The sequence below is a fragment of the Cydia strobilella genome, chromosome 18 (genome assembly GCF_947568885.1).
Source record: "Cydia strobilella chromosome 18, ilCydStro3.1, whole genome shotgun sequence".
Lineage (NCBI taxonomy): Eukaryota > Metazoa > Arthropoda > Insecta > Lepidoptera > Tortricidae > Cydia > Cydia strobilella.
In genome coordinates, this window is record NC_086058.1 from 11397577 (window position 1) to 11414199 (window position 16623).

Consider the following 16623-nt stretch of genomic DNA (forward strand, 5'->3'; position numbering starts at 1 on the left):
AATTTTTAAATTTAAAAATTTAGATCGTTCTAAAACCGTTATATTCTTTCGTTCATTAAATTCGCTGAAAGTTAACTTATTGTTGATGGTGCACTCTTAGATTCCAGACAATGCAATGAAAAGACAGCATCTTTTGCCTAATTATGTAGAAAAGGAGGTAAAACCACCCACTTTTCTAGTAGCATTTCGTTTTTGTAAGGGTCGCAGTTCTAACCTAACCTAACCTACTTTTCAGTCGTACAGGACTGTCATTTAAGCTAGGCCCGCTGACTAGTTAAATATCATCAGGCGCTGATAGTACTTATTTTGCTGATCGGCACAGTTTTTCTCGAGACTCAAACTATCTCCCTACCTAAATCTATCTAAATCGCTTTAGCTTTACTTTCGTATTTAAAATATTAGTAGGGATTACATTACTAGCTTATTTCGCACAAACTGGCTGCTTTGTTCAGATCAGTGAGTCAGAATTCTTTTTCAATATATTTTCCAATACACTGCGATAAATAAAGGAAATACCTGTCACATCTGTTTATTCGGGCGTGAAACTCTTAAATAACGATTGGTAATGTTTTTCCTCAACTGGTAAAGAGCATACCGATCTTTAAGGAAAACGGGAGGGTACATATAAAATATTAATAGTTATTGTATAAGGTCTTAGACGAAATCAACTATCACCTTCTTTAGGGGCAAGGGACGAAGTCACGTGACCGCTTCAACGTACAAACGTAGTTTCCATTTTCCTCTCTGGCGATGTACATTATAGACAATATTTTTAATTAATTAGATGTATTTAAATTTACCACTGCTCTCAAAAAATTAAACGAAGGGGTCATTTAATTTTTTCGATTTTTATTATTAAAAAGTTAGATCGTTCTAACACCGTTATATTCTTTCGTTCATTAAAAAACCGAGTAGGTATTAGAAGAAACGCTATAAAAAAATCGCTCTCCCCTACCGGTACCAATTTTAAGGCGTATAACTGCGTATAAGATGAATAGTAAGGAAAAACGTGCCTCGGAAATCAAGAAAATTTGATTCTCGCACAGATGGCGCTACCACCTTCCACGAATACCAATCTTTGGCCTATTCTCGGCTAGATGGCGTTGACAGTTTCGTTTATTTAACAATTTTAACACATATCAGTGAAAGAACATGGGTCAAAATCATATAAAAATACCTTTTTTGATATATTTATTTTTAGTTTGAATCGTGTGTTGATAGATGGCAATAAATTTACTGTGACTACAAAATTTACTATGACAGTACCCCTCTATCCTATACACGGTACCCATGAGGAAAGGGAAACATTTAAACAGCGTATTCCTGACTATATTTAAAGTTAAAAATGTCATACCTATAATGTTTGCTGGATTCAGCTTTGTTTTTGCAAAATATCCATTTTTGTGTAAAAAAGTTTAAGAAAATCACCAGGGTATAAAACACCTTGTTGACGTATTCTTTTTGCCGCTACTAAGAGGGAATGGAATATTACCCGGTTCTTACACTCAGCAGCAGAAAAAGTAAAGCGGGCGAAAAGGTTGAAATCAGTGTACCGTTGAAATGATATGAACATAGCCTTGTTTTACTAAGATAGCGTGTGTTGGAACACTGCTATTGCTGACTGTACTGTAGGTACTTACATATATTTCCAACTCAATGTTTTTTCAAACGAATATTTTGAAACTGCTGACATTCTCCGCAAAATTAATATTCACGTCAATATTCTCTTAGCTACTTAAATTCAAATCTCCATTTGCGTAGGGAAAGCTATTCCACATTCAAGGTTCTTTTACTTTCGACGTCCGGTCTGGCCTAGTGGGTAGTGACCCTGCCTGTGAAGCTGATGGTTCGAATCCCGGTAAGGGCATTTATTTGTGTGATGAGCACAGATATTTGTTCCTGAGTCATGGATGTTTTCTATGTATTTAAGTATTTGTATAAGTATTATATTATATATCGTTGTCTGAGTACCCACAATACAAGCCCTATAATATTTTTTTATTATAATTATTGCTTGTTATTATATTTAAATAATTTTAAATAATTGTTCGTTATTAGTCCAATGTAAGAAAGTCCCCGGCAAGCTCGGTTCTCCATACAAACGTAGTCATCATCATAAAACGACTCATTCAGGTCTCATTTTAAAACGACTAGCTTGATTTCTCTGAAACTTTGTACTTACAATAGGATAAGGTATATCTTGGTCTGTAATTAATTTATGTAGCTTAGATACTTCAGATAGTAAAAAAAATACAGCGAATTTAAGTGTTTCATACAAAACTAATTTTAGCTCTATTTCGTATGTTTTATATACTAAAGCTATATAAACTAATTACAGACCTAAATATACCTCATGTCATTGTACTTACAAAGTTTCATTACAATCAAACACGTAGTTTTAAAATGAGAACAAAACTCCGTTTGTATGGAAAGGTGAAATTCGGCCGAGCTTGCCGGAGACCCTTAATTAAGCAGTACAAAATTGTGCAGCCAAGCAATCTCACCAATTAGAATTACTTTAATTAACTCAAATGAAGAATCACGCTAAAAGAGGAGTAATAACAGAGGGCCAGGGCCACATTCGTAGACGTGTATTATTTGTATCGAAATTACATTGCAAACGTATTGGCTGAGTCAGTGGCTTGCTGCTCACGTGGCCTCACGTGACTTTTCGTAGCATCTGCCATCATTCTTTTTTCCTTTGGCATTTGTCGTTGTAAGATTGTCAGGTTGGCAAGGTCACCTGTGGCTAGAGAGTGAAGTTATCAAGCGCGATGCGCGCGCTCGAATGAGATCTCCACAATGGTTGGACGCCCACAGTTGGACTCATGATTGAAATCGGTGATTTGACTAAAAATCTTCATGATTAAATTATCCTTGTTTAAATCGAAATGAAACTCAATAAACTAGTTTTCTAGGAATAAATCGTTGTAACTAGTTTGTGCCATCCAGGAAGACGCGCTCCACTCTTCTTCCTAATCGCTTATAGTTCAAGTGTTCAACCTTTTAGCCGTGTAGTAGTGCTGTCTATACACGTTAATGAGCTATGAATGTTTATAGACACTACTACACTGCTAAAAGGTTGCACATTTGAACTATAAGCGAGAATCGATACTAGTAAGAAGAGTGGGGCGCGTCTTGGTGGATGGCACAAACTATACCGCCGGGTTTATGAAAATCTTTTTCAGGCAAGTGTTAGAACAGGTATTGAATATGTGTTACATTCCCATTTTGGAATGCAGCCCCCAGTCGTGGTTAATTTTAAATGGGAGGCATGTCGTCTTTGCATTTAAACGGGCGATTACGAAGTGTCGCAACCTGAATACGAAGTAGGCATGGTCATGGTATATGTCGGATGACGAAGGACCGAGCATTAACAATAATGTAATATAATACTTCAGCCTATATACGACCCACTGCTGGGCACAGGCCTCTCATGCGCGAGAGGGCTTGGGCTATAGTCCCCACGCTAGCCCAATGCGGATTGGGGACTTCACATACACATACACTTCACCTTTGACTGACTGAGCATCGTACATGTTTAAATTAACCCCTTTTAATAAAACCTAACATAGGCATCGAAGTTCTCACAATGTTTTTCTTGCAAACAAATTTAATTATTAAGACATTAATCTTCTTAACTATTGACTCTTTTTACCTAAAATTAAAAAGACTAAAAACTTAAGACAGAAGATTAAAGGTAGGTACCGTCAAAATAGCCAACTTTGCCCGCTTTTTTTGAATAAACACAATTTTCTGAAGAAAAAAAACTGAATAGTTAACATTTATTCTGGCTTACCGCATCCATTGTGATCATACGCATCATTTTATTTGCAAAAAGATTGATTTAAAAATTAATCATCATTAAACCCACTTTTTTGGCAACTATGAGGGCGGGTAAAGTTATCTAAGGTTTTCGCCAACATTGCCCACGTCGATTTCTTATGGAAATAGCTCGTAAGACGTTGAAAAAGGGTTACTTACAGATGAAGGGCAATCCTAGCGATCCCTTTTAAAATTATAGGGTTAAATACGTTAATTTTGCTACAAAATGGGTGGGCAATGATACCAAGCCGTTTTTGCACTTTTCCTTACAAGTCGCATACAGCATTTTCCAAAAGTGTTAGTTAGGGTTGTCACTTTCGAGAAAATTTGTTACATTAGTTTAATGGCCGAAAATATGATTATTGCTGTATTTTTCATACGTTAAAGGGATAAAACATAAACAAAGGATAATGAGACAAATAAAATACAGTATATATTTATAAACTTACTTTGATGTAAAATAATTGTGGCCACAATTAATATATACTCATTTACTCTAAGGTTAGCTGGAAGAGATCCCTTATAGGGATAAGCTCGCCTTTGTACCTAAATTTATATGAATTTCATGTTAAAATTTTTTGTTTTGTACAATAAAGTGATTTACTACTACTACTATATACAATAATAATAACACTTAAGTAAAAGTACCATTCTTTAGTAGGTGTTATGTTTGGTTTACAAATTTTACTGTAGGCATTGAGTTCCATCCGCAAAATCGACGCCAATAAGATGTCACGCTTTTGCACCTTATACTATTGTAATAAGGCATAAAATGATGCAGACCATTATAGGGTAAAGGTACCTATTCAAGGGCATCCGACCTGTAGTTACCCTCGGTCCCAGACCCTGCCCTTACAAACTATAATGCTTTACTAATTGGGACCCTTGGGATCTATATCTCTAATCTTAAAAGGATTCAAAAGCTGGAAAGTAGGTTAAGTATTTACTAATTAGAGAGATTTCTTGATCTTTGGATAATAAAAAATGTGGTAGCTTTTAAAGCTGTAAAGACGTAATAAAAGGGATTTATTTTCTGAAGGAAAATCACGTGTTGATGTTAGCAACTGGGCGTAAGTTGTTATGAATAACGAAAAATACCGTCGTTTTTATATATAATAGAATTAGGTATCAGGTTTTTATTAATGCGAACATATGTATATAGAATTGTTCATGGTTTTAAAAATAACCTTAATTAACAGCTTTAACATCACTCCATAGTATAAAACAGTCGTTTTCCGCTGTCTGTCTGTCCCTATGTATGCTTAGATCTTTAAAACTACGCAACGGATTTTGATGCGGTTTTCACCTATCAATAAAGTAATTCTTGAGGAAGGTTTTAGTGTATAACTTGTAAAGGTTTTGTGTAACCCGTGCGAAACCGGGGCGGGTCGCTAGTTTAATATATTTTTTAGTAATTTTACTTAAGAAGCAATAGAAACCTTTCCTCATAAACACAGAGTGACTGGATTTTCATCAAAAATGAATTAATATTTCGTACCATCAAATTAAGTGACGTCCTTCAATATCAGACGGTATTAGAAAGCAATATCTGGGAGACCGAGCTTTGCTCGGAAAACATATAAAAACTCAAGAATGCGCGTTTTCTCAGACATAAGACCTAGCTAGATCGATTTTCGCCCCCGAAAAGCCCCATATAGCAAATTTCGTCAAAATCCTTAGAGCCGTTAACGAGATCCCCGAAATATATAAAATAAATATATATACATAGATAGATAGATACTTATATACAAGAATTGTTCGTTTAAAGGTATAAGATATACATAGATAGACAGATATATACAAGAATTGCTCGTTTAAAGGTATAAGATATACATAGATAGACAGATATATACAAGAATTGCTCGTTTAAAGGTATAAGATATACATAGATAGACAGATATATACAAGAATTGCTCGTTTAAAGGTATAATATATACATAGATAGACAGATATATACAAGAATTGCTCGTTTAAAGGTATAAGATATACATAGATAGACAGATATATACAAGAATTGCTCGTTTAAAGGTATAAGATATACATAGATAGACAGATATATACAAGAATTGCTCGTTTAAAGGTATAATATATACATAGATAGACAGATATATACAAGAATTGCTCGTTTAAAGGTATAATATATACATAGATAGACAGATATATACAAGAATTGCTCGTTTAAAGGTATAAGATATACATAGATAGACAGATATATACAAGAATTGCTCGTTTAAAGGTATAATATATACATAGATAGACAGATATATACAAGAATTGCTCGTTTAAAGGTATAAGATATACATAGATAGACAGATATATACAAGAATTGCTCGTTTAAAGGTATAATATATACATAGATAGACAGATATATACAAGAATTGCTCGTTTAAAGGTATAAGATATACATAGATAGACAGATATATACAAGAATTGCTCGTTTAAAGGTATAAGATATACATAGATAGACAGATATATACAAGAATTGCTCGTTTAAAGGTATAAGATATACATAGATAGACAGATATATACAAGAATTGCTCGTTTAAAGGTATAATATATACATAGATAGACAGATATATACAAGAATTGCTCGTTTAAAGGTATAAGATATACATAGATAGACAGATATATACAAGAATTGCTCGTTTAAAGGTATAAGATATACATAGATAGACAGATATATACAAGAATTGCTCGTTTAAAGGTATAATATATACATAGATAGACAGATATATACAAGAATTGCTCGTTTAAAGGTATAATATATACATAGATAGACAGATATATACAAGAATTGCTCGTTTAAAGGTATAAGATATACATAGATAGACAGATATATACAAGAATTGCTCGTTTAAAGGTATAATATATACATAGATAGACAGATATATACAAGAATTGCTCGTTTAAAGGTATAAGATATACATAGATAGACAGATATATACAAGAATTGCTCGTTTAAAGGTATAATATATACATAGATAGACAGATATATACAAGAATTGCTCGTTTAAAGGTATAAGATATACATAGATAGACAGATATATACAAGAATTGCTCGTTTAAAGGTATAAGATATATAGGTACATAGATAGACAGATATATACAAGAATTGCTCGTTTAAAGGTATAAGATATACATAGATAGACAGATATATACAAGAATTGCTCGTTTAAAGGTATAAGATATACATAGATAGACAGATATATACAAGAATTGCTCGTTTAAAGGTATAATATATACATAGATAGACAGATATATACAAGAATTGCTCGTTTAAAGGTATAAGATATACATAGATAGACAGATATATACAAGAATTGCTCGTTTAAAGGTATAAGATATACATAGATAGACAGATATATACAAGAATTGCTCGTTTAAAGGTATAAGATATACATAGATAGACAGATATATACAAGAATTGCTCGTTTAAAGGTATAAGATATACATAGATAGACAGATATATACAAGAATTGCTCGTTTAAAGGTATAAGATATATAGGTACATAGATAGACAGATATATACAAGAATTGCTCGTTTAAAGGTATATTTAAGATAATAGCGGAGTATAACAAATTTCCGGTCTTCCGGAAAATAAGATCGTTAAAATTAGGCAGTTAACCGATTTTACGTGAAGCGTACTGGGGGCGTAGCCAAGGTGACAATCGTTAACGCTGATCTAAAAGTAGAAAAAACATAAAAAAATTAATACTAGTTGCAACAATTTAACAGATACTTGTTGTAAACATAAATATGTCAATGTAAATGTTAAACGTACTTCAAATGTACATACATAGGTACTAATATTGAGGTAGTGTAATTATTTACGCTACTCACATTTGTCCGATTTGTGAAAAGTAGGTATATAATATTTTTGCCGGCAAATGTATGAGAATTGTAAGTGGGAAATTTAAGGGGCTGGTGGGGGTAACGCCACAACTTATCAGCCTGGCAACATTAAGTTTCTTGAAGCCTATAACCAGGGATAAGAAGTCAAACTGCGGTCTAATAATTATGCAAATGACACAGTTCTACTAGAGATCCTGGTCTATATTTATTTACTTCCAAACTGTTGTTGGTTCTTGGCAACATTAAAAGTATGTCAAATAATCACCTGAAGGTTACAAACCCCTGTGTAAGTATATCACTGTTCGATGTCATCTCAAGCGGTACCACTACATAAACCATGGAGACTATATAAAGGAGCCAAATCTCTATGTATGAAAAGTGTCCATCAAAAAACAGTAATTAGGCGGCGCCACCATACACCGAAATACTATCAAAAACAACCTACGTAATTTGGTCGGGTTATTTGTTGCCTTATATGGTTCATGTTATACTCATGTCCCAGAGCCTAACTAGCGCCACCGGAGAGATTAAGAACTATTATTTAAAGCTGAAAGCGGTCACTTTTGCAACAATTCTGCCATAAGAGATTGGCATTCTTTCTATACCATCCATAACATAAACCTACGCTTATACGCTTATATTTGTAACTATTGGTGCCATTTTCAACCAAAATTGTCGCTGGACTTTGTCGCTTGTCAACAAGGTTGATTTCAAATTGAAGCTATATGGAAATAGCGCCTTATCGACAACCGACAATAAGTACCCTTTTGATTGAAAATGGCACATTGTGTGTTGCTAAGCTCATAATCAATTTATTAATAATAAAAATTACGGGTCATAGTTTTTGCCTATACCTAAAAAGGGGCCCACTGACTATCAGTCCACCGGACGATATCGGCCTGTCAGTTGTTCGGAACTGTCAAATTTTTGTTCTACCTGACAGGCCAATATCGTCCGGCGGACTGATAGTCAGTGGGCCCCTTTAAGCCCCTTTAAAGCAAACATAATTAACACTTTTATAAAGTGTAGTAGATTTTTACATAGGTACATATTGTACATTTGTATTACATATCTGATTTTGTAAGATCACGGCCGTAGAATTCTTTATGGTCATATAAAGCCTACTCTATTAGCCAATTCTTCAGTATTGTTTTGGAGACTGTGTTGCTGGTGAATTAACTATTTCGTTGGGTAGATGATTGTATACCTTCAGCCTAGTAGTACATAGTAGCATTATAGTTTGTTAGAAAAAGTGTTGTGCCCATTCAACTAACAAACATGTTTGATAGATGACCCATTATATGTAGAATGGGCTTATAACTACCACAAAAATGCATATTTTGTTAATTTAAATACCATAAAATATCCACCACCATATACCATATTTTTATTTTTATTTTCGTTAGTTTAGCTAGTTTATAGTTAGTTATTAAGAAGTGTATGGTTTTTTTTTATGCCTGCAATAAAACATTTTATTATTTTTTATTATTACTATAAAACTGGCCAGGTGCGAGTCGGACTCGCCCTCCGAGGGTTCCGTACAAATTTTACTATTTTTAATTTTTTAGACATTTACAGTTGTCAGATTTTTCCTGTATTTGTAGTGTAAAACGATATTACTTGCCAAATTTCATAGTCCTAGGTTAACAGGAAGTATACTATTAATTTTGATTACCTTGAGTGTCGAAATTTGCATTTTTTGCGGCATAAACGGCTGTCTTTTTTTACGTTAACTTAGAAATTTGATTTTTTCACAGCTTCTAGGGACTGTGAACTTGAGTATATATGGTTTTAATTTCAACTCGATACCTCCACGCGTTCCCGAGATAAATTGTCTTGAGGAACAGACGGACGGACGGACAACTATGTGATCTGATAAGGGTTCCGTTTTATTCCTTTTGAGGTACGGAACCCTAAAAACAACGGTTTAAAGAGTGACCCAGGCGACCGTAACTATTGCAACGAGTCACAAGGAAAAGTTGATTCACCCATGTACAATCACCTGCAATAATATGTTACACAACGAAGGCCGCAAAAATATCCGACACGATCTTATTTTGTAGAGCCATAAGAGCGTGTCACATATTTTTGCAGCCTTCGAAGAGTAACATATTATTGCAGGTGACGGGACTTTCTTTAACCAGTCATCTATGAGGCGCTTCTAATGAGCCATCAATGACATTGCGTTGTGTTGTTCATATCACAGAGTTCCATTAACTACGGCGGTCATCATGAGGCCAGTTTGGTAGTACAATAATATTGCATTGCTACCAAACACACGTGTACGAATAAAATATTTTAACTCAATCGGACATCGGTATACTATGTAAAATCTTGCTTGAAATATTTCAGTTAAATAAAGTTGCAAGCAGACAATGCAAGTAGAATTGGGTAAATCAACTTTTCCTTGTGACTCGTTGCAATAGTTACGGTCGCCTGGGTCACTCTTTAAACCGTTGTTTTTAGGGTTCCGTACCTCAAAAGGAATAAAACGGAACCCTTATCAGATCACTTAGTTGTCCGTCCGTCCGTCTGTTCCTCAAGAGAATTTATCTCGGGAACGCGTGGAGGTATCGAGTTGAAATTAAAACCATATACTCAAGTTCACAGTCCCTAGAAGCTGTGAAAAAATCAAATTTCTAAGTTAACGTAAAAAAAGACAGCCGTTTATGCCGCAAAAAATGCAAATTTCGACACTCAAGGTAATCAAAATTGATAGTATACTTCCTGTTAACCTAGGACTATGAAATTTGGCAAGTAATATCGTTTTACACTACAAATACAGGAAAAATCTGAAAACTGTAAATTTCTAAAAAATTAAAAATAGTAAAATTTGTACGGAACCCTCGGAGGGCGAGTCCGACTCGCACCTGGCCAGTTTTATAATAATAATAATAAATAATAAAATGTTTTATTGCAGGCATAAAAAAAACCATACACTTCTTAATAACTAACTATAAACTAGCTAAACTAACGAAAATAAAAATAAAAATATGGTATATGGTGGTGGATATTTTATGGTATTTAAATTAACAAAATCTGCATTTTTGTGGTAGTTATAAGCCCATTCTACATATAATGGGTCATCTATCAAACATGTTTGTTAGTTGAATGGGCAAATTAACGCTGGTTAAAAAGGTGAGAAATTGTCGCGAACTTAAGACATTAATATGATGAGAATTTCAGCAGGATTTCCATCGGCGATTAACCATTAAATAAATTTTATTCTTGTGATAAGCGGGGCGAGGCGGCGCAGGGCGGGCGGGCGCCGGCCTGACGCCGTAGTCGCCGCCCGCCGCCCGAGCCGCCGCACGTCCCGGCCCGACGCCGACTCGCCGCGCCGCCGCCGCGCTAAAATTACCAACACTGATGACCTACTGACAGTGAATTGTGTTCGAACCCGTAGTGAGTGTCTTCGGCTGCTCGACCATCTACCGTAAGTATCTAGACAACTTTGACGGAGACGCCGTGGCCATCTTATGGAATGAGAACCTTGAAATCTGTCTGATGTGGCGGTGACGAGAAACTCAGCTTCAAGACCTTTTCGGTTGGTTTTACGCATGTAAGGTCGGTTAGTATTTAAAAATAGCGCAGGAATTTCATTCTGTAGCGCGCTTGTAGAGATGAGTTGACGAGTAATATTCCGGGAGGCACGAAAACAAACTGAGGATTCATGTCAAGGCTCAGAGTTCGGTAACGGAGGAAGATTTCGAAAACCTCAAACGCAATGATAATAAATGTATACGTATCAGAAGAGCAAATGAGATTACTGGATAGATCCCGAGGGGCGGCGCCGACCCGCGGTTCGTTAACACCAAGAACTGTCTTGAAACTAGAAAAAACGAAATAAAAAGCATTATCCTCGGTGGAGAAATGAGCGAAAATTTCTTGAGTGTAAAAGTTTCTGCTTGAAGGGAATTAAATGAAAGAGCAATGTTATTGCATTAGCTTTCAAGACGCTCTCGCTTTACATATTTTTTATAAGTAATACACGTAGAAGTACTTAACTCTTTTCGACCAAAGTTTTATGAGGTTTTTAATGAATGAAAATATGAAGAGCGAGTGACTCGACTACCACAAAAAACTTGCATAAGAAATGAAGAAATCGTTGTAGAGCGTTGTTAGCATGATATATGACTGTGCCTATTCTGAATTTCTTTGATTATGTTTCTATCTCATCACATGTAGGTATGTATTTTTATTTCGATCTCTAAAATATATTTTTTAGGGAAAATTTATGCTTTTTACCAATAAAGTAGAGTGTGATTTAATTTAAAGTGAAATCGACGAACATTATTCATTTATTTATTTGTTTTGATTTATTTATTTGTACTCTCTCTTGATGGAAAGTTGAGTGCCAAAAACCAGACAAGTGCGAGTCGGACTGACTTTTAGTATTTGTTGTTATAGCGGCAACAGAAATGCATCATCTGTGAAAATTTCAACTGTATAGCTATCACGGTTCATGAGATACAGCCCGGTGACAGACAGACGGACAGTGGAGTCTTAGTAATAGGGTCCCTTTTTTACTCTTTGGGTACGGAACCCTAAAAATTGGTTCTGCATTGCTCTAACATATAACAATACGAGATCATTAGACAAGGATATGCTACAGTTGCTCAGTGTGGTCAACAAACTTATAGGCTTATAGAAACTTCATTATTCCGTGTTTAATTGGGCAATGGTGAAAACAGATACCAAATAATGAAGTTTAAACAACGCAGGCTTCGTCAAGTGGACACAAAAGCAAATCAGCAACAGGCTTCGTCATCTACTTACAAATGATGTAATCCGCAACAGGCTTTGTCAATCTTAACCACTAAATTAAACTATTTAGGCTATGGTGCCACCCCGGACCGTAGCCGGCCCAAACGTCCCCATGACACTGGCAGCGTTGCCCCGTTGAATTGCCAAGGAGATCTGTTGGACCAGGTACGATCCGGAGCGAGGATCGCAACCCCTATCTCTCAGTCGCCGACCCAATTCCCACACAAACTCCTTAGCCTCCGCACCCCAAGGTCCTGCAGTCTCCACCGCAACTGGTATAAAATCATACATTGGTTCCAACTCATTTGAAACATCTCAAAAAGTTATCGAGAGAAAGGAACAAAAGGTACCTACTTATAAGAGCGTGTATCAATCATTGAATTTTCGACACACTAGAGCTAGGCTTGTATTTTGTTACCTGTACCCACATTTTCGTCATATATTTGCTAACTTTTCTGCCGTGGTTTCTAGAATTTCTCCAGCGCATATTTTCTCGTGATCTCGAATGTTCCTTACGCTATACGCTATACGGTTCACTAGTGATACAATTATGTTCAGGACTACGAAGTCTACGAACAATTCCTCTGGATCTAATTACAAGGACGTGTGGCAGAGCTCACTCAGGTAAATGAAGATATCTCGCATACAGGATGATTTTCATATCGTGACTTGAAATATGTAAGTACCTACCTATTTTATGATATACCTATAGGATAGGTACTCGTTATCCGAGAAATCATTCCTAAAAGGGATGAAATTGTTTTACACGTAACTATTAAATTGGGGTAAAAATGATAATACTTATTGAGTAGGGTAAACTCGTATTATTTGGTGACACACCTAATTCGGTGATACAAGTTTTGAATCATGACACGCAGGGAAGCTAGTGAATTAGGGATTTAAATAGGACCTCATGGCAAAGCCGCCAAAGCCGTGAGGTCCCATTTAAAAGGCCCTAATTCACTAGCTTTCCTGGATGTCATGATTCAAAACTTGTATCACCGAATTAGGTGTGTCACCAAATAATACGAGTTTACCCTACCATTAATGAGTTTGACGCGGAGTTAGGTGTTATATAGAGCTTTTCACAAAATAAAACTGAAATAGGTATATTTATATCAAGCCACTTCAAACATAAATAATTTATGTTTGAAGTGGCAATAGCGTCACAATTGACATTGCTTGAAGGATAAAATAAGACGAATCCTTTACATTCTCATGTGTAGCAAACTAATTAAAAAAATGTTAAATAATTAAAAAAATGTCACTGTTGAGAACAAGAACTTAAAGTCAAAATCGGGCTTCAGGTCTAAAATAATTATTTGGAAAAGGAAATGAGCATTTAAATATTTTCGGTTCACAGTGTTACATCCTGTATAAATATTACACCATTGTATAATTGGCAACGTTAAGAGCAAATTCAGTTATTTCTGCTTGTATTTTGTAATCCGATGTAAATGATTTATCTGTCTGCACGCGTTTTAATTATAAACGAAAGATGTATTTACACGACGCTCGTTGGCTATCTGTTGAGAAAAACTAAAGTATTAAGATTGTTTTTGTTTTGCACAAAACTCAAAGTTAAGTTCAATTCAGCATCAAATCTAAGATTCTCCACTTATCAACCATACTTAAATGCTGATGGCACAACAATCAAAATTTGATCGTATCTCGTATAAACATGGTTGATTGCTTGTTGTTTCTAAATAAAAGAACCACATAAAGGTATAGTTTTTAACATGCCAACGAAGATCTCATCAGAGTACGTTTTCGCGTACCTAGATTATGTTTTACATGTAGGCAGTAGTCAAAATTATAAGTGAGCGCCCAGCGTGCCAAAGAAACATTCAACCAGAATTATTGACCACCGCCTCGTAAGTAACATTCGAAAACTTGTTATAGGTACACGATGAAATTTAATCGGTAGTCAGTTGTTTTTTTTAATATATGGCTTTCCCCTCTTGTGGGTTTCGGTAGGAGGAATTTTGCCAATGACGACGTTTTATGACGAACCATGTATGATAAGAATATTTATTCGGTTTATAATTTTGATTTGGTAAAAGGAATTATGCTGGGAACCTAAAACAAAAACATTTATTGTTATGGACATCACAGACACACAGGACATTATGTACAGTTTATTAGAAAAAGAGCGGGAAAGGAGACAGTTTTGACAGTTAAGAAGCATGCCAACATAAGGAGAAAGATGGACTATAGATCACAAGTACCAGAAAGTGTAGAGCCGTTAGAGTTTTATATTATTTTCTTGTATGTGTTTAAGAAGAATTCCAGTGATGGGAGAAAAAAATAATAATTACCAACCTATATAAAATTCAATACGCGAGGCCTCATCCAATTAATTCACCGTCTAATTAATCACAGTTAATGATAACGTTAAAATTAATAACCACTGGATACATGTACACCCTATTTTAATTGATACTGAGCGTTCGAACCGCAATAGGCGTATGATAGTCACTAATGCTATTATCCACGTGATAGAGCGAACATCACTTTTTAACACCTTGCGATTGAAAGCTGTCACGTCTATAACACAACTATCAAATTTGTATAACAGTCACGTAATAAAAGTCTGACTAAAAGACTATATTTCAATATAAAGGTAAGTCTTCGTGTACAAAGCGAGTCTCCAATGTTTGCGGAACGCCCGTGCAGTCCTAATAGTACCACTCAGAGTAAATCTGTGGGGAAACTAATGCAATGTACGATGTCTGTCCTACTTCTAAGCTCTCACATTATTATTTTCATGCGAAGGAAGGGTAATTCAGCCTTACAACGCATAACTAAAGTAATGAAATAGTTTGAGAACTTGTAATTGATTGCATATGTATACGATTAAATTTAATCGGTGATCAGGAACCAATTTTTCTAATTCAGTCATCGATGGCGATCACATTTATGTAGCACTAACACAATTCTAATTTATTTTTCAAGTAAAACTTCTTTAGGCGCGACTAGAGGGTAACTCAGTTTTTTTCTGACGGAAGTAACGCTTAGTAGTGACACACGCACAATAGGACACACGTCAAAGTGACAACATAGCGATAAACGTCATCGTCAAAGAAGTTTTACTTCAATCGCGCGTAAAAATTACACGCACATACTGTTTTTATCTCACGCAATTTTTAAGTTGAAAATAAATGTTAACTGAAATTTATTGTCACCCTGCCAATGGCTTAGTCTAAAGAGTTTTAACACCTCTTTCCAAAGTGACAGCCATAAAAAAACTAAAGCCTTATGAGCAATAAGCTGTCAATTTGTAATTGTTAAATTCCCCGCCAAAGCGATGGCACATGACGTACTCTTACACCTACTTTGCTTCAATTAACGTTAAATCGGTTGAAAGCTGTCAATTATTTATGTGGGTTAAGTGTTATGCTAAGGAGTAATTGTGTTATGATTGGAGTTCTAAACTGAGATCGTATATATCGAAGAAGGATATAAGCGTGAAATCAGGAACATTGTAGTGCATGCGCTCTATTTTGACTGCTCTGTAAACGTAATAGGTCATGTAGAGAATTTATTAGGCTAAACAAAAAATGGAAAATTAGAGAAGTCCTTTCTGTGGATTTTGATTGTGCTTTTGTTATCAAACAGAACAGTTTGATGTGTAAAATTATTGATGAAATGGTAGTTATAATACTTATTAGATCCTGTTATTTGACTATTTTATTTAGGTGATAATTATCTAAATTCTTTAAGTACCTAAGTATAGGTAAGTAAACGTTTTTTTCAGTGGCAAAAATATGGATTTAACGAATTAAGCTGTCTTGCTTGTATTATTTTAAATATTTTATACCTTTTTACCTTAATTTATCAATAACTTTTTAATTCATAGAAAGGCTCTACTTAGTTTTCTCGTTGAATAATCACATATTTCTACTATCTATGTAAATATTCTTAAAGGTTTTACGACTTAATACTCACCTCCATGTCTTACGTTGTAATATTAAATTTAATCATCACGGTGTAACCATAGCTACTAATTATAAAAGCGACATGATGTGGCATTTTGTAATAAAACAAGATTAAATTTAATAAAATAAGTATACTTACCAATCTACTTGTGTTCCTTCATTGAATAAAATGAAATGTTTTTGCTATCAATGCAGGAAGATATTTGTGGGAGAGGCCTCCTCGCCGTAGGTGAGGATAAT

At 34.9% G+C, this 16623-nt stretch overlaps 1 protein-coding gene across 1 annotated transcript in view; it reads left to right on the forward strand.

Moving 5' to 3' along the window:
- The first annotated feature begins 10930 nt into the window (after window positions 1-10930).
- LOC134749552 (receptor-type tyrosine-protein phosphatase kappa) overlaps window positions 10931-16623 on the forward strand; it is a 212486-nt gene continuing 206793 nt past the window's right edge. The window contains exon 1 of the mRNA XM_063684538.1: window positions 10931-11114. The gene's annotated coding sequence lies outside the window, so the exon portion shown is untranslated. The remainder of the gene's footprint in view (window positions 11115-16623) is intronic.